Genomic DNA, 24070 nt, shown 5'->3' on the forward strand with positions numbered 1-24070 from the left:
AAGTCAAGGCTGCTATGGTAGAACATGTCTCCCTAATCCTGGTACCAAAGAGGCATTGGAAAGAGATCTAAAACTCAAGATCACCCTTGGCTATACGTTAGGTTCAAAAGCCATGGTGGCCTACGGGAGACACTGCCTCAATACCCACCTCCCAAAATGACAATAGTGCACTTTGTTGTTGCTTTTAGACAGAGTCTCACTAGCTGGCTTGGGATTCACTATGTAGACCAGGATGGCCTAGAACTCACAGAAATTTACCCACTTTTGCCTCTTGAGTGCTGGGAATAATGTGTGGACTATCACACCAGGCAAATAATTCAGTTTTAATACCAAAAAGCACATGTTATCAGAGTTTCATTTCAATGGCCTGAATACAGATATACAGACAGAAAGACCATCAGTGGTTACAATGGTCTCCATGGATAAGGAATAAGTGTGACTGGGAACGGGCACACAAAACTCCTTTGGAGAGAAAAAAATTCAGTATATATACTAAAGTCAGTAAACTACATACGGATGGACAGACGGACAGATGAGGAGAGGGAGAGAGGGAGGAAGAGAGGGAGAGAGAGGGAGGGAGAGAGAGGGAGAGGGAGGGAGGGAGAGAGAGAGGGGTGGGGAGAAAGAGAGAGGGAGGGGGAAAGAGGAAGAGAGAGAGAGAGAGAGAGAGAGAGAGAGAGGGAGGGAGGGAGGGAGGGAGGGAGGGAGGGAGGGAGGGAGAGAGAGAGAGAGAGAGAGAGAGAGAGAGAGAGAGAGAATGTCTGTATTTGTTGTAGCATCTGCCTGAAGGTCAGAGGACAACTTGTGGGTGTCAGTCCTGTTTCTGTACCATGTGGGTTCCAAGAACTGAACTCAATCAAGCTTAGCAGCAAATGTCTTTACCCAATGAGCTCTCTTGCCATTCTATGTATATTTTAAACAGATAAATTTTATAATAGGTAAATGCATTACAATAAAATTTTTAAAAGATAAATTTGGAATAACCCTGCCCCCTCCCAAAAAAATCTGCCTAAAATTCTAATTGGCTTAAATATAACAAATTAACCTTAAGCGTTTCCAACAAGGGTCATGAAACACCCTATTTTTAACAATTTGCTCAATTATATTTTATTTATAAATACAGTGTTTCAATGCTGCTGGGATCTATAACACCTGGTAAGAAAAAAATTAGAAATATTTTTTTACAGATTCCTAAACTATGAAAGAGTACAAAAGCAAGTTAATGGGGTAACAGGAATTAAATTTTCTAGCAGTCATGAGACTTGCATCAGGTACATACAATGTGTGATGCCAAGATGACAGGAGGGTTGACTAGAATTAGTAAAATGAAAGAAGAGGAATTTGTGGCAGAAGATGGAGAGGGATACAGGAAAGATGAAGCATGAACTACCAGATAGCTCTTCCAACCATGCACCCTGGGAATATTAACTCCACAGCAATCTGCAGGCCAAAGAAGGCAAGAGGACAGGCAGACAGGGAGGGCGATGACATACCTGCACTCCTCCATCCCCTTTCTGGGAGCTCAGAGAGCTCCAGTAAAAACCAAAGAGGAGTGTAAAATCAAAGCTGGGGCAGAGGTTTGATTACCAGCATCGAATCACCCCCTCCCCAACACTCTCACACCACACACACCAACAGAAGAGAGAGATATGCCTGGATACTCTAAAAATAATCCAGTTAGACATGAAGAAATCTAATCAAAAACCAAAGAAATCATGAATGTGAGGAGAATTCAATACAAATCCAACTCCTCAGCCCAGGAGAGCAGTGCATGCCCATAATCCCAACACTTAGCACAAAGAAGCAGGAGGGGGACCACAAGTTCAAGGCCAGCCTGGTCTCTGGAATGAGACTCAAAAACAAAGTCATAAAGCAGTATGATAAAACATTAACTGTAAATATGCTTACAAACTGCAAGGAGCCTGAAATCCCCACATTCTTGGGGTTCAAGCAAGAATGGAAGAACTTAAGACCAGCACATGCTACAGAAAGAAAATATCAGGGCGAGGGCAAGAAATGACAAGGAGCATCCAATAAAAAGAGAAAACATGAAAAAATGAAACACAACTAAGAACAGATATAGATAAAGCTGAATCCCATTATTTTTCTTTAAAAAATGGTCATTATAGTAAAACTGTGAGGATGAGACAAGTACTAACTTACAGAAAATTTCAAAGGGGCTGGGGGCTAGAGACAGAGAGTCAAGTTGAGTACTTTCCTAGCAGCTCTGGGTATGATCCTGACACCAAACAGAAGAAAAAGGCAAAAGAAAGAAGCATAAACCTACTTAACTGAGAAAAATAATTAACTTAATAGCCAATGAAGAGATAATGAGAAAGACATGAAAGAACAAAGAAGACATTTGAAGTGATGTATTTAGATTTATTTAAAAGAAAATCCAGAGACCAAGATCTCCAAAATATTTCTAGCCAATACAGATTCTCACACACACAAAAGGCACGGTGTAGTGAATAAAAAATTAACCTCACTAATACACTACTTGGCAAAATTTCAAACCAAAAGGCACAAAGTGAATCTCAATCTTTCAGAAAAAAAAATCATAATGGCTTTAAATTTCTGAATGTCAAGTCTTGATACCAAAAAACAAATTACCATATCTTACAATTTTGTAGAAAAACAATCCAGGTCTAGAAATTTACATCCAAATTATCATTATTTAGAGAAAAGGGAAAAGGACATGCAAAATCTTAAAAAAACAATTAACTTCCATACATTGTTTTTCACTTATTCCATGAGAACGAAGGAGAGTATAAAATCCTATGGGGAAAAGACAGGGGATACCGAGTATCTGCATGAGCAGGCCTGACTGAAAGGACAGAAATGGAGAAGTTACTGCCTGGCGTAGACTCACACCGCTAAACCAGCACCAGGATGCTAAGGTCTGAAGACCCCGGGGAATCTAAGCCAGCTTTGGCTAGAGCTCCAGGCTGACTTAGCAAGACTGTGAGAACCTGTGGCAAACTATAAAGAACATACCTGTGACTTTATGTCTCGGTGAAGAATTTTTCTATCATGTACATGCTTCAAAGCCAAACATATCTGTACAAACCAGTCCAAAATCTGGAGAGAAACATCACATTAAGAACATTTAGGCTACAATTTCTTTGTACTTTGCCAATACTAACATTGGTAGGTATTCAAGCCAACTGACAAAGAGAAATAGGTGTAACGCATACTAAATATGTTACACACTGCAAAGTCTGGAAAGAAATGAATGAAAAGTATAAATAATTTATACTTTATTATGGATTAGTGCTAGGTGGGTAAGTTTGGTAAGTTTATCTTTTTTCTATATCTTTTCAATATAATTAAAAGTTACCAAAAAAAACTATCAAGATAAAAATTTAGAAGGCATCTACCAAATACCTCTAACCGTATTCACCACCGATAAATAGTCTCTGGAAATGTCAGTTAGAAGGAAAACAATTTCTACCTCACCTCTTCATGCCAAAATAATTACAATTAGACAGTATTATTAAATATAATAATAAAACAAAACATTGGTCAATTTTAATAATTTTGACTGACACATGATTTTCAAAACAGAACACAAAAATACCCCTCTCCAAAGTCCCACGGTAACTTTGCTATACAAAATTTACAACATCTTTGTAGCAAAATATATGGTCAAGTTTAATAACAATTAGAGAAAAATCCTTGAACGTAATAATTGATAGGTTGCTAATTCTCAAATGTGCAAAAGTTCTTTCACATCTCTGGGGAAAGGCCAGTGACTATAAGAGATGACAGAGACCAGAAAGACCAATGACACAAAGGAACAAAGGACGATAAACACATACAGGAAATACTAACTTTTCAAGGAGTGGTGCAGTGGTGGCTCACGCCTTTAATCCCAGCACTGTGAGTTTGAGGCCAGCCTGGTCTACAGAGTGAGTTCCAGGACAGGCACCAAAGCTACACAGAAACCCTGTCTTGAAAACAAACAAACAAACAAACAAAAAAGTAACCAGGGAACCAGGGAATATCCCACTATAACGTGAGATGGCTCAGAATGTGGTACAATGCATACCTACCTCATTTTCATATTTCCTCTGTGAGGAGGTGGTAATCATTTGATAAAACACAGAAACTGAAAATTCACATGTCTTTTAAACTAGTAATTGCAAATTCAGATTTATTACAGATATAGTATCAGAAATGTCAAAATATGTATACAAGGGATGGTTTAGTACTACTTGTTTATTAAACAATCTACATGTCCATTAAGGGGACTGATAAATTATTGATAGCCCTGTACTATGCAGCCACTGAGAAGGAAACAACTCTGCGTACAGAACTCAACACTGTCAACTGAACACAGATGTGGCAGAACAGTATGTACAGCGCATTCCCAGTTTAGAAAAAGCACATGCTTATATCCCATCTGAACTGGATCAGCTAGGCACTTGTACTTACAGTGTGTGCCTGTGTGAGCACACAGACAGAAGAAGAGCGAAGAACAGGGTCAACCTTACAGAAGTGGACTGCAGAATGACGTGTAAGCAGCTTTACTTGGTACACGTGCTTTAAGTATTCTTAAGGAACAAATAGTACATTTAAAGTCACAGATTTAAAATATTTCTCTAATGAAACACCCCTTCATGTGAGGTGGCAGCAGAAGGCTTACTAGTTTCAAGTCACGCACATGATAAAAATCCTATTTCCAAAGATAATAAAAACAAATACTAAAACTAAAAAACCCTTTTTTTTAGATATTTACTGGGAGAGAATAGCATAAAGTTGGAAATGCCTTTTCATAGAGACATAGGATTCTGAGTAGAAAAAGTGACTTCAAGAGTACGTACAGTGGTAGAGACTCACAAATCCCTGTGAGGAAATGCATCTGACTAAGGGAAAGACAACGAGAAGGCTAAGTGGAGACAACTGCCATGGAAACTGGAGTGGAAAGGAAGTGATCCCAGAGTCTCGCCACCTTACTCTACAGAGTTCCTCTGTTACCTTGCTTCCCACACCTGTTCTGTTTGTCAAAAATATATTGAACGCGGCACAGAGATGTGTAGGAATCAACTTTGCAGAATGTTACTGAAAGAGCTCACAAATTAACAGTCATCAAGTTTATTCTGTAAAGAGTAAGAGAAGCTGGGGCGGGGGTGGCACACACCTTTGATCCCAGCACTCAAGAGGCAGAGGCAGGAGGATCTCTGAGTACTGCCTGGTCTACAGAGTGAGTTCCAGGACAGCCAGGGCTACTCAGAGAAACCCTGTCTCAAAAAAAAAAAAAAAAAAACAAACAATAACAAAAGAGGGGGAGTAAGAGAGTATACAGCTGAGGCTTAACAGTCATATGGTCTCTATCTTAACTTTCCCATCATAGTAATAAAGCAATCATAAGCTATTTGCAAACAATTATGATGTAATAAAATTTCATTTTCAAACAAAGATAGGGGGGCTGGATTGGGGCTATAAAGACTGTTAGAGAGATGAGCAAGTAACTCAGAGACGCCAGAGAGGTCATGTGCTAATCTTAAAGCTACAGAAGCACCAGCCAAGCCTGGAGATGATGAAAAGAGATAACACGGTGAATATATGAACTAAGTAGTGACCTCAGGGATAGAACAGTAGGGAAAGATGCCTGTCCACTTCAGTTCTTCATTGTGTGACTCTGAAAAAAAGATCACTTTGAAATTAAATAGAAGTCGGTTCAAAAGCCAACTAAATGACTGGGGTAAGTTACTTAGCCTCTGCTAGATTCCTTCTCTAATAAATAGGAAAAACTGTCCAGAGCCATAAGATTTAAAAGAACAAATACAGCCCTCCATCCTCCTTAGCAAAAACATGCATATAAATTGAGACTAGGTGATAAAGAGAAAGGCAGAAGGAATTTAAAGAAAGAAAAGACCAAAGAAAATCAATTATGAAAAATTTAAAGAAATTGGGACTTGAGCTGAACTTTAAATAATGAAAGTAGAATAAGACAATTAAGGGAGATGTTACAAAAATAATCACAATAAAATACAACAAAGAGGAAGAGATAGATGTACAAATACAAGGTTCAACAATAGAAAATTCATGTTCAGTAAATTTTAAAATAAATGATAAGGGATAGACAAATTTATAAAAAAAAAGAAAAAGAAAAAACTAAAACTGAGGCTGCTTAGGTAAGGTGGGGCATACTTTAGATTCCGGTAGTCAAATTAGCTGTCGTGCTGCTGTAAATGCAAGGCTTCCACCCATTTTTCAGAACCCTTAGACTTGAAATGATCACTAGCTTTTAGTTTTGAATTATTCACTAGAATTAACTGTTCATTAAACACAAACTCAACAATAAATGATATAATGAACTCTGTGGATTCAACAGCAAATAAGGCACAACCTCCACCTCCAATCCCAGGGGTCTCTTTTATTCTCTTATAAATCTTTATGCAAGATCTTTCTATCTTTAGAAAGGCCCAGAAAACAATTATTCTTTCTACTACCAACGTTTTTTCATGCAAGGAAGAGTGACCAATATGACTTGTAACATGTGTTGAGCCATGACTCACTAAGAAGACTATCACAACCAAAGAGTGGTGTTCCTACTTCTCGTATCCTTTTGATGTGCACAATGGCCATATTTCTAGAAACACTCATTTCTCTCCATTTCTAGTGGCATTGTAATTGAGGGTTCTTATATGCTCTTCTGATATACCGCCTAGAATAAACCATTAGAACTAGATACTGATCTGGATCAAACTAATTAAGATCTAGTAGGACTATGACTAGCTGGAAAGATCCTCTCAATGTACATGCTAAAAATGACAAAAGAAAATGGGGCTGGAGGGATGACTCAGTAGCTAAGAGCACTCAAAGGACCTGAGTTTGTTTCCCAGCACCCACAGTGGCTCACAGTCACTCATAATTCCAATTCCATGGGGTCGGTTGCTGCCTTCTGACCTCCAAGAGTACCAAACATGTACATGGTGCACCTAGATGCACACAGGCAAACACACACATAAAGTAGAAATAAACCTTAAAAACTGGCAATATGAAAAAAAAAACCTCTATACAATCCACAAGTTGCACATAGAGTGTCATCATCTACACACTTATTAATAATTAAGACTATTTCAGGGAGGAAACAGAGCAGTAACAATAGCTAATTATGAGACAAAATAATAATAATGGTATTTCAAAGATAGCTGAAAACAAACCTTCTATGCTTTGGAAGTTAAGTGTAGTACCAAGAAGCTGAAGAGGGAAGATTTGCAAGTTTGAGCCTAATCTGAGTTACTTGGCAAGAGCCTGTATCAAAGCTGGAAATAAGTTTGCAGAGAGCACACAAAGCCACATATCTGATCTCCAGCAATGGAAGATGGGGAAACAGAGAGATGAGACTACAGAAGTTACACAGAACACAAAGAAATTTGAAAAATTTCAGTATATGAGGGGATTCAGTATATGAATTAGCTATTTTTTCTGCTACTCAGATCTCTATTGGAGCAAATTTTCATTTGTTCTCTCCTTCTCTCTCCCCTTCCCATCTCCCTCTCCCCGCGCTCCCACTCATCTACCCCCTGCTTGCATGCCTGCTTGTCAAGGTCTCTCCAGATGTTACCCAGGCTGGCTTCAAACTCACAATCCTCCTGATTCTCCCTCCCTAGTATTAACTAGTATTGCAGGTGTGGCACCACGCCCAGTTTTAAATCAATACCTACTTAAATATATCATTTTTTTTTCTTTTTTTCTTTTTGGTTTTTCGAGACAGGGTTTCTCTGTGGCTTTGGAGCCTGTCCTGGAACTAGCTCTGTAGACCAGGCTGGTCTCGAACTCACAGAGATCCGCCTACCTCTGCCTCCCCAGTGCTGGGATAAAAGGCGTGCGCCACCATCGCCCGGCTTTAAATATATCATTAACAGAAAAGGATTTCCTTCGTTAGAGAAGTAATGATCTATCTTGTATTTTTTCTAACATCATACCACTACCTGTTTGTCAGATTAATTTGAACAGGACTACAGATACACAAAAACCCCTTCATCATTAATAGCCTTACAGTCTTTTAAAGGACCCCTAAAACCCAAAACTACTACCTTAGAAACTGCTTGATGTTGAAACAAAACAAAACACAAAAACCACATAAGCCAGTGACATAGCCAGAGAATAACTAAGAGCATAACGAAAACATTAACGGGACATGAAATAGAAAACTCAGTACAAGCGCACTGCTTGGCTGTTTCTAGCACCTTTCCTTTACCACTACTAAGTTTAGAAGCCAAAAGCCCCAGACATTTTAATTACTGTTTTCTAACAGTCTGGGTGTGAATTTGTGTTCATTATAAAAGACATACGTGTGCTATATATGTATGGCATGTCTTAGCTATAATTCAAGTGCAGTGTTTCCTAGAGTTCTGTGAGCTGCTGGAGCAAGTTGATCAGATCTGAAGGGCGGTCATGGGAAAGTCCATTGTAGCTTATTTGGCAGAAATTCACAGCTCTGCACTGGCTAGTGGGTCTGAAATAGGGACAGCGTGGACCAGTACTGTCCCCAGTCTCCCCGCAAGTAGACAGTGTCTGATGTGGACTGGATTAGTGAGCTTCTAGCTGCTATCCACTGTAGAGCTGCTTCTTTGCTACTGGAAAGATTCCCACACCTTTTGAGTTACAGAAGTCTTCACAATTGTGGTGCCAGGGCAGAGAGAAAAACCAAGCACTTTGTTTCCCTAACACAGCACGTGTCGTGTAGGCACAGAAAACAGGCTAAGAATCAACACTGGCTGTCAACCATGCTAATTCCTAGGGAGTTCGAATGAGGGTGAACTTAGAAGAACCGAGAACTTGTAGTCATGCCTGTCTATGCCTTCTGAACATTTATGGTGACAGGTAATGCTTAAAATGAAGTACATTTGAATCATTCAGATGACTCCTGGGTGCAGATGGGCCTGTTCACCACGTTCTAGGATGGACTGGGAGGGCCCATGAGGACCCACTCCTAGAAGAAGATATATGGTAGTTAAAGGCTACTGGGCAAGGACGAGTCATTTTTCCTCAGGGCTGTCATCACTGGTAAACTGCCCAAGAAATAACCCCATTATGGAAGTCTTTGACACGACTACATTGTGGGAACTCCTTCAGCCAGCACCCCATACCTGTCCACATGCAAGCAACCCTAGTTAAAGTCTGTGGGTTATTAAAAAGAGGAGACATGAAAGTAGGAAGGGAGTGCTTGGAAGAGGAAAGCAATGGACTACAGGTCGAATATGATTAAGTTATATGCATGTATGAAATCATCAAAAATAAGGTAATGGCTTTTACAAAAATCAAGATCAGAACATTTTCTCAGTGTCAGTAGAAATACTTAATTGGGAAATTTAAGGTTAAAATGTTGCTATTAATTTTGCCCACTCAAAATTTTTGTACTATACTGCTTCTTCTTAAGTAACTGTTAATAACAGTAAGTCAATATTAAGCTATGAGGTTATCACTACTATCCTAGAATCAAACTAATACTAACATGCATATTTATCAAACAACAAAAAGTATTTTTACTGAAAATACATTCACAAAATAATTCCTTAAAGGAAAATACCAAAAAGTTGTAAGTATCTTAGAGCTTATTTTAAATGTTTGCAAAATATATCTGACCTTCAAATGATTCTTTATATTGGACAATATTTGGATGCTTCATGTTTGCCAACACTGCAACTTCTCTCCTTGATTCCTGCCGTTCTTTGCCGGACATCTTAAATGGAAGAAAATAGTAAAGCCACTAATAAAGGTAAAAGTCCACCTAAAAGAGAGTGGTTAAAAATGCTACTAATACAGCACGATAACAATAACAAACATTAAAAACTATAGCAGTATGTTACAAAGGAATGAACTGAATCCGTAAGTGAAGCCCATTAAGCGTGCCCAATCTACAGTAAGTTACAGGACTATAAGTATATGTTTCTACATACCATACAGGAACAAAGAGGAAAAAATCTGAAAGGACACACAGACTCCAGTGACGTAGTGGTCCTGATGGGATCATAGCACTCTTCCTCACTAGGTTATGCATTTCTCTGATAAGTATTAAATATTTAATATTTGGTCCTATGGTGACCAAATTACTACTTCTGCAAACAAAGTAAAAATGTACTTACTCTTGAAATGTTAATTTCCTTGATAACATAATGCCTGCCATCCTCTGTGGACTTAACAAGAACAGCTTTTCCAAATGAGCCTTCTCCAATCTTCTGTAGTCTAACATACTTCTCCATGGCTCTTTCTTAAGGCATTTTTATAGGGTAGCTACATGCGAAAGAATTAGCAGAGATTAGGCAAGTCTTAATACAAAGATATTTAATATCTTGACTGAAACTTACACTTTACACTTAGAACAAAACAAGAAATATTGATGTTTCAGTTTTATTAGAATGCTTTCAAGTATCCAGCAGTAAACATATTTACAACACAGGCACATAAAGGCAATCTTTTTCCTACATGAACCAGTAGCATTATTTTATTATTTTAATAAGAATAAAGCTTAGTAAGACAATTTTTCAAAGTTGTTTCAACAATTCAAGGTAAAATTTCTGTACGTATATTTTGTTATTTACTGTAAGGATTTTTTTAGGATAAAATCTGAAATCAAAGACTATGCAGGTGTTAATTAAAGCTTGCAAACATATTACTTAAGCATCTTGCAGAAATATCTGTCAGAGCATGGTCCAAGAACGAAGGCATGTGAGAATTGTGAGAATTCCTGAGTGCTTGTGAGAAAACTCCAAGAAAACACAGTCTTGTGACCTCGGTTTTTTCAAAACACAGAACTGTTCTTACAATGTGTTGTCGTGCTTAATCCAGGTGTGGTGTTTATTTCAGCTGCTGTCATCCGTCTGCTCTGTGGAAAAAATGTTTTCCGTGATTGTACTCTTTACTCATGTGACTCAGCCCTCAGAGTATAAACTTCTGCTGCTCTGAATAAAGGTGGCTATCGCATGAGACTTCGGCCCACCTCCTCTTTAGGCCCCACTCTCTCCGGTTCACAGACCCACTAGAGTGGTAAACATCTACTACGGTACCCAATACTGTATAAAATGCTGACTCTTAAACACTCTTACCAACAGTGGCTATTCTTTATAAAGATATCAAAGAAGCAACAAAAGGCAGTAAAGAGCTGGCCTGCAAGATGGCCCAGTGGGTTAATAGCACTTGCTAAGCAAGTTTGGAGACCAGAGTTGGATCCCTGGAAGGAGAAAACTCCACAAAGTTGCTGCTTGGCTTCCACACATGCGCATGGCACACATGTCCCCACTCACGTCTGCACTTGCAGTCATAACAAACTTCAATGTCTAAAAAGAGCACTGGACCCTTAGAGCTTGTGGTGGTTTGAATAAGAACAGCCCCACAGGCTCATATACTTGCATTTTTAGTCCCCAGGTGAAGAACTCTTTAGAAGGCTAGAAGGCATGGCCTTGTTGGAGGAGGTTTATCACTGGGAGTAGGATTTGAGATTTCACATGACCACACCAGGCCCAGTGCCCCACTTTCCTCTGCAGACCTGCCTGTGGATCAGGATGTAAAGGTATCAGCTACCACTCCAGCACTGTTCCATGCCTTCCTGCCTGCCGCCATGCTCCCTTCATAATAAACTAACCCTATGAAACCATAAGCAAGTCCCTAGTTAAATTCTTTCCTTTGTAAGACTTGTCTTGGTCACTGTGTCTCCACACAACACTAAGACAGAGCTAAGTCCTGGTTCTATTACTTGTCACATGACCTCAGACCAGTGGTACTCAACCTGTGGGTTGCGACCCCTTGGGTAGTTGAACTACCTACCCTTCACAGGGGTTGCATATCAGGTATCTACATATGAGATATTTACATTATAATTCATTACAGTGGCAAAACTACAGCTGAGAAGTAGTAACAAAATAATTTTATGATTGAGGGTCATCACAACATGAGGAACTGCATTAAAGGGTGCAGTATCAGAGCTGTTGAGAACCACTGCCTTACACTGATGCTTTCTGTATCTCAATTTATTCACCTATAAATGTAGATAAGCACAGTATGCACTTAAAGAATCACTGTGAGGGGTAATTAAAGCAATATACTAAGAACAACCTAAGGCATGTGTCACTGTGTTCCTTCTCTGATGGACAGTGCTACATTTCAATTCTTCTGCTTACTGATAAATCTGAAAATTTCTTCCATATTTATTCAACATTTGTACTTCCTGTAAACTGTTTGCCCAGTTCTACTTGCACAGTCTTTTATTAGTATGCAAAACCTTACTATTTAATGAAATATTCATCTGTCATAAACGTAAAAACTTTATTTTTGAGACAGGTTTTGAATGTAATCCAGGCTGGTTTCAAACTAACTGTCCTACTTTTCAGTTCTAAATGATGGGGTACAAGTGTGTACCTCCACGCCCAGCTTAATATGAACTGGCTTGATTAGTATACCTCAAAGATTTTCCAACCAAGATAAAGTTGTTAGTAGCTTGGCTAATCCTAGTTGTCAACTTGACTATACCTGGAATCAACCAAAACCCAAGCAGCTGGGCACGCCTGTAAGGGATTTTCTTGGCTGGATCATTTGAGGTGGGAAGACCCACTCCAAATCTATATCACTTGAGATCAGAAGACCCATCCTAAAATCTGGGCTACACCTTTGGTGACAGTCCACATAAAAGGATATAAAGGTATCAACTACCACTCCAGTACTACGCCATGCCTTCCTGCCTACCGACTCGCCATGGAGGACAGACGCTTTGGCTCTTTACCTGCTTGCCTTCACTCCTGAGGGCAAGCTCATCTAGCCCACTGCTGAAGCACCCCTTCACTGGCATTAAAAACTTCATCTTCAGGATTGAAGACTAACCTTGTGGACGAGATTCTTTGCTTTTCCATCTGGTCACAGCCATTGTTGGGCTAGCTAGACCACAGCCTGTAAGCCATTCTAATAAACCCCCATCTATTCTGTTTCTCTAGAGAACCATGACTAATACAATAGCTTTAACAATTATAATTTAAGGATAAGTCAGAAAAAATACACTAGGTAATGAGAGCTTAAGAAAGGAAGCATGTGAAAGTCATAAAAGCAGTAATCAACACAGCCAGGGGCAAGATTTCTTTTCTGCAGAATACATAAATTCACTATTTTAGTCTGAAACTAATACTTTATTCACCCAAAATGCTCTGTTTCCATTCACAGCAAGCACATTCCAATGTATAATTCCTTTCTAGGAGGAAATGGGCTTTCAGGAAACTTAAAGTTTCTGCCACAGTTCACCACCTCATCCACCAATACTAAATTTTTAAATTTCCCTTAAAAAGGTTCGATTTTCTTAAGTTACAGAATTCATAATATAGTCCTGAAAACTAAAGGTTAAAATCCAGCTTGTAGTAAAATTGATAATTATCTTATTAAATTTTGTGAAAAAAGAACCTTCCTCAACATTAATAAACATTATAATCAGATCTCATTTCAATTTCTATAATGAAAATTCTTTTAGCAACTTTAAGAGAACTAAGAATTAAAACATTATCATAAAAATCCAGCCATCAACAGTAGGATAGAGAGGAAAAGTCATTCCAAACATGGCCTACATTGAATCAACTGGCATAGTATAATGGGTATCTAGGAATCAGCCAAAACTTAATGCTATTCCCAGAACAGGGAAGCTCAATGTATCATATTACTACACTACTTAGAGATGATAAACTCATCTTAGAAGACTCAATTCCATGAAATAAAATTACATTAAATAATAGCCACATAATGAGGTTATTTCATAACCGACATTGTTTTGTGACATTTTTCGAAGAGAGGAGAAAACAAAATTTGTCAGTTTGACTGTTTTTCCAAATTTAATTGCCAATTCCTTTCTAGATACTATACCAAAAAGCAGAACCTATTAGTGTTCCTATTCTGTAATTCTATTGCCATCCACATACTGAGCTTTGTGGTTCTAATTCAGTAAAGCCAAATTTACTGCTCTTGGTAAAAAGAAAATAATTCTAATTGCCATCAAACAATGATAAACACATTGTTTATCAATGGTGTGGGAAGTCTTGTCTATGTGTTGCTTTTCTTGGTTAATAAATAAAGCTGTTTCAGACAGTGGCTTAGCAGAATAGGGCAAGGCAGGAATTCCAAGTAGATAGAGGAGGAGAGAGAGGCAGAGCCAAGGAGAAGCCATAGAGCTACAGCAGGAGACGCCAGAAGAAACCTTACTGGTAGGCCACAACCACATGGTGATACACAGATTAATAGAAATGGGTTAATTTAAGATATAAGAGCTAGCTAGCAATACAACTAAGCTATTAGCCAAACAGCATTGCAAATAATATAGTTTCTGTGTGATTATTTCGGGTCTGGGCGACCAGGAACAAATGAGCAGCCTCTACCAACAGGTACCTTTCTGAGCAATCAGATTCATGTTAATGAGTTTCGGAACAGACAAGTTCTCCTTTTCTGCAGTCAATGTAAATCAGAAGGAAAACAAGCTACCTATTTCATAGTTGTTAGACTTTACAACTAATTTATTATACTAGAAAACAGTTTCAAATGAAGTGAAAGAAAAGATAATAACATATACCACCTGCATCAACTGGCTTTCTTACACAACCAGGACCATGCGCCTAATGGTGGCCCCACCCACAGTAGACTGAGCTCTCCCATACCAATCGTTAATCAAGAAAATGCTCACAGACATGTACAGGACAATCTGACTGAGGCAAGCCTTCAAGTGAGACTCCCTTTTCCAAGATATGTCTAGATTTGTATCAAGTTGGCAACAAACACATTTATATAAGAAATAGTTCTGTAAGGACACAAAAACTAGTAATATTGCTTTTAAAAAGGGAAGTGAACAGTTGAGAATTCTTTGATCTTTTGTATTGTCTGAATTTTGAACTATAAGAATTGTTCAAAATAATAAAGTTAAACTTTTAATAAGCCATGTATACTGATACAAGTAGGAAGAACACTGAGCAAATCAATATTTTCACTTTAATTTTTAAATGTTTTAAAATATATGTATTTAGAAAGACAGACTGTGTGGGGGGGGACAACTTGTGGGACTCAGTTCTTTTCTTCCACCATGTAGGTAGGTCATAGGGACTGATCTAAGGTCATCAGGCTTGGTGACAATCTTGCTGGCCCTACTTGAATATCTGAACAGGAAAGGGGATACAGCTTGGCAGCAGAAGCACCTGCCTAGAATGCACCAGGCCCTGGGACTAATCCTTAGCATTGAAGGAGAAAAACCTTAAACAATGTCCAAACTTTTTTACCTTAACATTTAAAGTTTTGCCACAATATCATGTTGCTTTTTAAGTATGTCAATTATGTTCCAGAAAAAAACATACCATAGCTCTAGACAAATTAGGTATCTTCCTTTTTATTCTAAGAACTATTACAAATAAGCAATGTTTGACACAATATTATGAACCACATGTGAAAACTGTCATATTACATGAATTTAAAACTGCAACTCCATCAATCAGGAAAACACATACTGACAGGCACTAAGCATAGCTGTTTCAGATATTTGATGGACAGGTTATTCCAAAGGGAAACATTAGGAATAGATGCAAACAGGTGCCAAGAAATTTCCTGGTACTGCCTACAGGCAGTCTAAACACACAGTTCTTCCAAAACAATAGAAACAGCCTGAACTGTAGAAAGGGTCAATGTATTTTCTCAGAGAGGAAAATCCTTCTCTATTTTTCATAACTGAGAATGAATTAGAAAACAAAATAGAGGATTGCTACTATTTATTTTTTACAGTATGTGTTTTCTCCTTGGTAAATATATTCAGGCAACATTCAAGGAGTTTGAGGTAGAAACTACCAACATACAAAGACAAACTTAATATGCATGAAAAGCTATTATGTCCAAAATTTAGAAAAGAAAGCAGACTAGAGAGTAAAATCTACTTGGGATACAATGCTAATGTATTATTAATATGACCTCAAAAGAACTTCTGTGGTGAAGTTCCACAGCTTTTATCAGATTTCTAACAGACTTTTTTCCGTGTAAAAACCAGTTTCCCCACAAAATAGGTTACTCGGGTTTCCCTAGAAGAGACAATTTTAACTGCAGACCTCTATAGATTCTCAAAACTAGAAACAAAGAACTACTCTTTGTGTTTGGCTTCAGCCCTTCATCTCTACTTACTGCATCTTACGAAAAGCCCATCATTAGCGCTTGGAGGGACTAGGGCTTTTTAAGCCTTCACAGACATTTCTAATGTGATTTATGTAGGCAATAAAAATATTTCTGCTTCTCGGAGGTCTTACAGGAGAGAAAAAAAAATTGTTCGGGCAGATAACCTGCCTAGAAAAAAAAATGAAGTCCTGTATCCAATCCCCAGGAACCCTCCCCAAAGTTCCACTAAATTATTAAAGTAGTAAAAATTTTAATACTTTACACATGGAAATTGTGTCAAATCACGAAGAGAAGTGATACATTAGCTTTTAGGTTAATTAGTTAACTGTTATTCATTTTCTCATTAAAATACACAGATAACATCAAAGGCATCTAATCCATTTAAATGACTGCTTATCATCCACAAAGATTGCATTGTCATTTTATATCAAAGAACTGCTTGGAGCGACGAGTTTACATTTTAATGAGCTGAAGGTGCTTCACGTGCAAACACTTGGGTGGGCATCCACGCACTTTACAGAGCGTCCATACAAGTCTCCTGGCTCCCAGTGACTTCACAATCCTGCCTACCACTGCTTCCCCCACGATAAACTCACCTCAATGACAAGGTACTTGATTCAGAATAACAGTGGCGACGAGAAGCACCGGTCCAGAGGCAGCAGGGTCTTCCCCTAGGGCTTAAGGCAGCCGCACCACGGTGCACTTTGAAAAAGGCATGCTGAAAGAGAAAGCGAGTCTGTCTCCCCAGCAGCTGCTCACAGCCCAGGCTGCGACTCCCAACCCTGGCACGGGTCTCCGGCTGACCCGTCAGGCTGGCCTCCGGCCGGCCAGGCACAGCACCCGCACCACGGACCCCGGCTCCGCGGACGACACAAACACAGCGGTTTCTGACCCCTTGGAAACGGCGGCGGCACAGGGGGAGTGCCTGGGTACCGCCCCCAACTTCACAGGGCCAGGAGGCAGGGCCGAGCGCGGGGCCGCAGCGCGTGCGACTGGGGGGCCTAGCTGCCGCCCGCGTCCTCCCGCCTCGCCACAGAGACCATGGATTCCGGGCTGTGGGCAACTGCACCGGCTCAAGGTAGGGACGCCCCACGTAGCCGCCCCAAAACCCTGGGGCTGAGGATGGGCAGAGAGGAACGGCCCGCGTCACCGTCGCCGGCGTGTGACGTCAGCGCGCAGAGCCCTACTTGCAAAGGTGCTGCAGGGGAGGAGCCGGAATGCACGGCGGGGCGGGGCTAGCCGAACGGTGCGAACGGGGCGGTACCTGCAGCGCAGGGCGGGACTAGCGGGGATGATAGGGGCGAGGCTTTGGGGAAGGGCGGGTTACGGGACTGCGGAAGCATCGGGGTCAGAGGGGCGGGCCTAGAGGAGAGAGGAGGCGAGGCGGAGGGCGGAGCGAGAGGTAGGCGGATCGCTTGGGGGCGGGGCGAAGTGAGTTGGGCGGGATCGGGGAGGAGCAAAGGGACTGGGGCGGGGCATCGGAAAGGGGCGGGGCCGTCGGAGTGTGTTAGGGCCACTGGGGTGAGGCCACCCGGAGGCTTGTGAAGACTGAAGAGAAATGGTACTAGTGTAAAGGTGCGGATAGGGGGCGGGGCGAGCGAGGAGGGGTGGAGCTTCAGGAGTTGCTAAGAACCAGAGGGAGAGTGTGATACAAAAAGGGTGGGAGAGATCAGAGTGGGAAGAAGAATGTAAAACTGGAAAGAATTAGGCTGAGTGAAGGCGGGAAGTTCACTCAGGAATCTCGGACTGAATAAAGCATATTAATAACTTTCCCACACAAAGTACACAGATACGGTACTTTTATAATTTAAGCCCTCATTGCTTAACTGAGGATGCCATAAGTTCACAAATAATTTTTCTTTAACTACAAAACCTTTAAAAAGTTATTTTGAGAGACTAGAGAAACGGTTCAGTTGTTAGGACGAGGACGAGTTCGGATTCCCAGAACCCATGCTGGTTAGCTCACAACCATCTGTAATTTAACTTTAGGGGGATCCTGAAGCCTCTGGCCTCTGCAGGTACTTATGCACATATGCACACATATCTATGTGATTATAAATCAGGTATGCTTAAGTGATCTTGGGCAATTAATTAAAGGAATCATTTAATCTTTATTTTTTTAAGATATAAAGCTATAATTAGGTTTTCTACCCCTTTACATCTACTGTGTATAACTTTTATACTGAAGTGGTGAACAATAGACTATTCAAATTTAGTGCAGAATTTGAAACAGGTGCGGGGAGGGGGAGGTGGCACACGCCTTTAATCCCAGCACTCTGGAGGCAGAGACAGGTGGATCTCTGTGAATTTGAGGCTAGCCTGGTCTACAAGAGCTAGTTCCAGGACAGGCTCTAAAATTACAGCGAAAGGAGCTGGAGAGATGGCTCAGAGGTAGAGAGCATTGCCTGCTCTTACAAAGGTCCTGAGTTAGGTTCCCAGCCACCGCATGGTGGCTCACAACCATCTGTAATGGGGTCTAGTGCCCTCCTCTGGCCTGCAGGCATACACACAGACAGAATATTCTATACATAATAAATAAGTAAATAAATAAATATTTTAAAAAATTACAGCGAAACCCTATCTCACAAAAATAAAATAAAAAATAAGAAAGAATTTGAAACAGGTGAGAACACACCTAGCTAGAGTCCTCTCAAGTAGCTTTACTCAATAGCCTAGTACCTTCTAGGATAACCTGGAACTGAGGAAAGTCCACACTTGAAGCAGGAAGAAGATGGCGTCTTTGTGTGCTGCCACAGTTGCTGTATGTTGTGCTTGTTTGTGTGTTGTGGGCAGATAGAGTGGAGAGAATGAACAGAGTTCGCCAGAGATCTGAGGTCAGATGATTTAGATCAAAGAAACCTGCCTCCTCTTTCTGTTTTCCCATCCATTCCCCACCCTACGCTTTCCTAGGTCCAGGAGTTTGTAATCATTTCTAACGTGGAGATAGACGTGGGATTTCTTTGCCGGGTGGTGACACAGCAAATCACTCAAGCTCTTCGGTCTCCATGCAGCTACAAAAGACAGTTGTTGTTGTTGTTGTTTTTCTTCTCATCTTTAGCCCCATCCAGCTCCAGCCAGCAGGAATTTTGTCTATAGTACAACTCTAGTTCCACCCCCATGACATTATCTAACAAAGTGACGGAAACACTGCCAACTGCTAATCTGAGCAAACTGATTTTTAATGCTTCCCTGAAGAAAGACTTGTCAGATATATCTGAAGATAATTCTTTAGAACAATGGTTCTCAGCATGTGGGTCATGACCCCTGGGGGAATCAAACAACCCTTTCACAGGGGTTGCCTAAAACTGTCGGAAAACACAGATATTTACATAATGATCCACAACAGTGGCAAAATTACTGTTAGAAAGTAGCAATGAAAGTAATTTTATGGTTGGGGTCACAACATGAACTTATTAAAGGGTCACAGCATTAGGAAGGTTGAGAGTCACTGCTTTAGACTCCAGGCAAGCTGAGAATATAAATTGTTAGTCTTTCTAAAAGCATGGGGCCAATATGGATATGCTTTTCTTCTACAATTTCACTTCTAGAACCATGGAGCTTCCCCCTCCCCCCAAAAAAGAGATAACCTAGAAACAATAGAATTGTCTACAAAAAATTGAGTAGATTACAATGTGTTTAAACAGTGAAAAACTCAAAAGCTATTACAAAAGGTAAGCAGGATCTATTGTTACTGACATAGTACATGGTGTATTTTTGAGAAAATATAGTGTATTACCTGGTGGTCTCCCTTTCTGGTTTATATACCCCTATATGTTTTATTTTTACAGCACTGCTATTTCTATTCCTAAGGATTCCACTGGATGTTCCTTTTAATCAAAAGTACTTTTGCTCCTTGAAACAATCTAATAGTCTTAAGTGTACAAAAATAAAGCTTTCAATTTCCATCCTTGGTGCTCACTTTTGTGCACAAACTAATGTAAACGGTTTCTGAACTTCATTTACATTTCTGCTCTTAAAGAATACTCATGTATTCTTGCACGGTAGTCCTAATCTTTTTTATTGATTTTTATTGAACTCTACATTTTTCTCTGCTCCCCTCCCTGTTTCTCCCCTTCCCCCTTCAATCCTTCCCCAAGGTCCCCATGCTCCCAATTTACTCAGGAGATCTTGTGGTTTTCTACTTTCTACTTCCCATGTAGCTTAGATCTATGTAAGTCCCATGCTCCCAATTTACTAAAGACATCTTGTCTTTTTCTACTTCCCATGTAGATTAGATCTATGTAAATCTCTCAGTGTCCACATTGTTGTCTAAGTTCTCTGGGATTGTGGTTTGTAGGCTAGCTTTCTTTGCTTTATGTTTAAAAACCACCTATGAGGGCTGGAGAGATGGCTCAGTGGTTAAGAGCATTGCCTGCTCTTCCAAAGGTCCTGAGTTCAATTCCCAGCAATCACATGGTGGCTCACAACCATCTGTAAAGAGGTCTGGCACCCTCTTCTGGCCTTCAGGCATCCAGACAGAATATTGTATGCATAATAAATAAATAAATATTAAAAAAACCACCTATGAGTGAGTACATGTGATAATTGTTTTTCTGTGTCTGAATTGCCTCACTCAAAATAATGTTTTCTAGCTCCATCTATTTTCCTGCAAAATTCAAGCATTTTTTTTCTGCTGTGTAGTAGAAAATGTACCACATTTTTCTTATCCATTCTTCAATCGAGGAACATTTAGGTTGTGTCCAGGTTCTGGATATAACAAACAAAGCCGTTATGAAGATAATTGAGCACATGTCCATGTGGCACAATTGAGCATCCTTTGGATATATACCCAAAAGTGTTATTACTGGGTCTTGAGGAAGGTTGTTTCCTAATTTTTTGAGAAATCACCACACTAACATACAAAGGGTTTTACCAGCTTGCACTCCCACCAGCAATGTAGAAGTGTTCCAGTCCTAATCTTTTAAATTGAGGTGATAGAACACACATTGTATGGTATGTGATACACACATTATATACAACTTGGATAAATAATTTGATTTCTGTCAATATAAGAATCCCATGACCATCAGGATAAGGAGGTGGCTAAGCAAATAAAGTATGTGCTGTGAATATGAGGATTGGAGTTCAGATCTCTAGAACCCGTGTAAAAAGACTAGATAGGCTTGTTGGCTGCCTGTACTGCAGTCATTCAGGAGACACAGACAGCAGATTCATGGGGCATGCCAGCTAGCTACCCTTGTCAGAACTAGTAATGTCCATAATCAGTGAGAGACCCTGCCTTGGTAGAGCAGAGAGCAACTGAGGAAGATGTCAACTTCTTGCTATCACACACACACACACACACACACACACACACACACACACACAAACATGTACACCCCTTCTATGTGTGCCCACAGATTCAAACACACATGCCACCTGTTATGATCTGCTAGACTGGGTACCCTGTACCTTTAAGAGACAAGCCCACCCACTCCCCTCTTCCACCTAGACAAGGGGATCTTCTGCCTCCTCCAGCCTGTGCTCTCTCTCTTCCCATCCCTCTTCTGAAGAAGTGGATGCTGCCTCTCTCTCCTCCCCCTTCCCCCCTCACTTTCCCCCTTTTCCTCTTTCCGTTCCCTTCCATAATCCACTAAATAAACTCAATACCCAAACTCTCTCTGCATGGCATACCTGTCTGTCTGTCACCCACAATGGTCTCCCACTTGCTTGGGAAGCGCTGAGGCCTCAAATGATGTGACCAGCTGCCCCTCATGGTCTGTTGCTGCCCCTCGGGGGACTGCTACCCCCTTGGGTCACCTGCCAATGGCCAAGGCCTCTGGGGACTCGCTGACTCACCAGCCGCTGCCCCTTGTGAGACCACCATCACTGGCCTCCCCTCCCACCACATCTTTAAAAAGAGTAACACCATTCACAAATACACTTGATATAGATATACTGACATCCACTTTGGTATACAGTATTTAGCGATTGCTTTTCACGGTATTCTTTTAAAAATGTTTTTAATTGAAATAGAATTGTATCACTTCCTCCACCCTTTCCTCCCACAAACCCCATCCTATGTCTTGTTGATAGCCTCTTTAATTATATTTGTTACATATGTGTATATGTACATGTACATGTGTAAGCACAAAAATATGTAAATAGAGCCTGCTGGGCCCATTGCTTGTTGTGTGTATTTGGCTTCAAGGCTGATCACTCTACGCTGAACAACCAATAAAGTAATAAAGGGACTCATCCCTGGAAGAAGATAATTTTCCCAGCAGTCAGTTGTCTGGCTTTTGTTGTCCAGGATTAAGACCCTGCTAAAATTTCAAACCATTCTAGTGTGTCCATTGATAATGCCATTGTTCCAGTCATTTATATAGCCGTTTCTAGGAGAGACTGCTTCATGGCCAAGTTCCTGGTATTCTGGTCCTTACAGTCTTTCCCTCCCCTTCTGACACATTTTGAGTCATGGACTTAGGTAATGTAGATGTGTTCATCGGAGTTGGGCTCCCCACACTCAGTTGATTATTGGAAGTCAGGCTACCTAGAGCAGCAATGGGACAGCTCAGCCCTGGAGCAAAGGTGTCCTTTTAGGAAGCCAGGCTACCTGAAGCTGGGGTGCGGTGGGAGATGGTCTCCCCGCAGTATATAGGGATCCTGCTCCTCTCCTGGAGAGCCATTACAGCTAAGTTCTGCTCTGTTGCCTTACCAGAGCGTCCTAGCAGAGCTTTGTGCTTCTCTGGCTGAAGATGTTTCTTCTGCTAATACTCTGCTAAAGGGAAGCCGGGTGCAGAAATATAGCAATCTCCTCTGGCTCCAGCAAAATGTTGTTAGTTTTCCTCCACTGGCTTTGTTAACACCCCCCTAAGGAGCTTCCTAGCAATGTTGTTCTTTTCTGCTCCTCCTTGCTGAGGCCCCCTAGGGAGCATCTCAGCAAGGTTTTTCAGCTCAGTCCCCTCAGCCTTTGAATGGAGGTCATCACCCAAGACTTTTTTGAGAAAGAAATTTATTTGCGAAGGAGGAGTCCCGGAGAGTGGCTGCCTCTGCCAGGGCGGGATTAATGGCAGCTCTCAACTGAAAGGTGGAAAGGCTTATATAGAACTTCTTAGGGGCGGAGTTTTCCCAGGGAGACAGGGGATTGGCTATTTGTCCCTGCTCAGGGGCTGGTTAGTTTAGCTGGCCAGGGGCAGAGATGGCTCTCACTTCATGGCCAAACTGTGTTTCTTTCACTGGTCCTTTTTATCTTTTTGACTCTAATCTTAGGAACAGGGCCTATTTCTTTCGCTGGCTCTGATTCTAGGGACAAAGTGTGTTTCTTTGACACTAGTTTCAGAGCCAGGGCACATACATGTCTTTAGTTCTGAGATCAGGGATAAAAAGATAACTTACTGCTCCGCGTCTCCAAACCCTTCCAGCACAGGTGCGTGTATACTAAGACCTTATGCTGTAAAAGGCTGAACTGAGTTTCCCACAGCAGGCAGGCTGTTCAGGCCCCCAAAGACATCCATGTTTGTCTAATCCCTAGAAGCAGCCAATAAATTAGAGGACTCCCTCTACTTATCATCAAAGGCTTTGAAGATGGAGGAGTCAACGAGCCAAGTATAGTGATCTCTAATAATCAAAGAGCACCAAGGTCGACTCTACTCTAGGGCATCTAGCAGAAAACAACCCGGCCAGCCTTGGTTTTAACCACTGAGACTTGTGTTTTATCCTCTCAGAACCCTCGCAGAATACACCCAACAACAGGAGGGCACTAGCGCACACTCCCACTGACGGGTTGGAGAGACTGGGGGAAAGAAAGTCTATAAAAACTCCTCATTGGGAATTATCGCTCCCGGAATATCATTAGTCCTCTAAGTATCCACGTCACAGCACGCATGCTATGCTGTGCTAGGGATGCCCCTGTCTTCTCTTTCCACTCAAGTCACTTGAAAAAGAGATTTTATTTTTGTAAAGCTAGAGGTAGAACACAGTGCCCCTGGTATGCCAAGGAAGCCCT

General features: G+C 40.8%; 1 protein-coding gene across 1 annotated transcript in view; it reads right to left on the reverse strand.

The window, feature by feature from the left end:
- Positions 1-17281, reverse strand: part of LOC142857840 (serine/threonine-protein kinase Nek1-like) — a 113602-nt gene extending 96321 nt beyond the window's left edge. The window contains exons 1-4 of the mRNA XM_075986862.1: positions 16719-17281; positions 10101-10248; positions 9601-9697; positions 2998-3081 (exon numbers count right to left, since the gene is read on the reverse strand). The gene's annotated coding sequence lies outside the window, so the exon portion shown is untranslated. The remainder of the gene's footprint in view (positions 1-2997; positions 3082-9600; positions 9698-10100; positions 10249-16718) is intronic.
- Positions 17282-24070: the final 6789 nt, after the last annotated feature.

This window comes from Microtus pennsylvanicus, chromosome 9 (assembly GCF_037038515.1).
Source record: "Microtus pennsylvanicus isolate mMicPen1 chromosome 9, mMicPen1.hap1, whole genome shotgun sequence".
Lineage (NCBI taxonomy): Eukaryota > Metazoa > Chordata > Mammalia > Rodentia > Cricetidae > Microtus > Microtus pennsylvanicus.